The 1504-nt window shown below is 40.8% G+C and overlaps 1 non-coding gene across 1 annotated transcript; it reads right to left on the bottom strand.

Annotated features, from left to right (window-relative positions):
* Positions 1–1101: 1101 nt before the first annotated feature.
* TRNAS-AGA (transfer RNA serine (anticodon AGA)) lies at positions 1102–1183 on the bottom strand. The gene has a single exon. It is a non-coding gene; the product is annotated as a tRNA-Ser (tRNA).
* Between the last annotated feature and the right edge of the window lie 321 nt (positions 1184–1504).

The raw sequence follows: 1504 nt of genomic DNA, 5'->3' as shown, positions 1-1504 counted from the left end.
TCAAAGATCACACATACACTTGTGGGCCTGTGATGGGATACCAATGCAGAGAAACACACCTGGCGCAGATCTTCTTTTCTGTCTATTAGACCTGCATCTCCCCTGTACCTCCTCAAGCCATCTGTATGTGAAGCAAGAAAGAGTTAAGGAGAGGTCCATCTACACTTTTATAGGGAGGATGCTGCCGTGAGCTCCTCCCAGCTAATCACACAAACAGCAGTAAAGCAAGATAACTACACAGTTAGGGGGACTGCATGGTTAGGTTTTTGAGGAATTATTGAAACTGACCTCAGTGACCCATGATCAGAGCTGTGGCTAATGACTGCGTGCCTAATTATGATGAAGCAAGCACCATGGCTCGTAGGGGCCCCACAACACGCTTTTCTTAGCTCATTGAATTAAAGTATAAACTTCTGCCATGTGTGAGTGGTAATGATTTGTTAATTTGGTTGCTTTTCCAATTCATGTCTGACAACAAGATGAAGGAACATTGGGGCATCAGAAGCTTTGGAAAGTAGCCACCAACCTCAGAGAAAGAGAGAAAGAGGGAAAAGGCAGTAGGAGGTGTGGAGAAAACAGCAGCAGGTACAAGGAGCTCAAATGATATTAATGGCGCCTAAATAGAGCACGTAAAGGAACAGTTACAAATCTAAGAAAAGGGAAAGAAAGACTAGGAAAAAACACAGAAAGAGCGTGTAGATAAAATTCTCTTCCTGGGACAGCAGGCTAAGAGAAATTACACAGGGAGCAGTTAAGCTTGTAACCCGGGGAGAATAGAAAAGAAAATGCAGTTTTATGAAGTGTGTTTGCCTAATCCAGCAAGCACTTTTATTTTATTTTTCTACTTGCTTCTTTTATTGGTAAAGTAAGTTTCAAGTGCATGAATGGTATGACTGAGAGAGCCAGGGTATAATAATTTGAAGCGTTTAGACCAGCGCTAATGTAGGACGAGAGTTATAGCAAAGATATGAAAGGGGTAGCGATAATAAATATGTGAAAGGGCAATAGTGACACCAAAATAAGCCACCTATTTATAAAACTGACATGGAAGAAATACTAAAGGTTAACTTCTGAAATTGTAGCCGATGTTAAAAAGATTCTCGTTGTTGGCAGGATTCAAACCTGCGCAGGGAGACCCCAATGGATTTCTAGTCCATCACCTTAACCACTCGGCCACAACAACTGACTGTAAGTTTTGTGCAAGTAATCTGTATGCAAGTTTTCAAGGTGTTCCACAGCAAATTCCTGATATTCTGCAATGCACTTTTTAAAAATAATGGTTTTTTCAGCAGGCACATTCTCTCCTAAAAACAAAAATTGAATGAGTATATCTCTAGTTTGGAAAAGGATAGGCTTTCATGCATACTCTCATGTGGCACTCAAGTTTTTGGGACCCTATTGCACTCTGTTTTCGTGCTGCTTTTAGTCTATGGCCCATATTACAGAAGTCTACCATCTTTGAGTATTTGAGGCTCCTTTGTAAGTGCTTTATCTTTTTTCCTTG

The sequence above is a fragment of the Lissotriton helveticus genome, chromosome 12, assembly GCF_964261635.1.
Source record: "Lissotriton helveticus chromosome 12, aLisHel1.1, whole genome shotgun sequence".
Lineage (NCBI taxonomy): Eukaryota > Metazoa > Chordata > Amphibia > Caudata > Salamandridae > Lissotriton > Lissotriton helveticus.
Note: the sequence above shows the minus strand (reverse complement) of the source record. Positions and strands in the feature narration are given on the sequence as shown.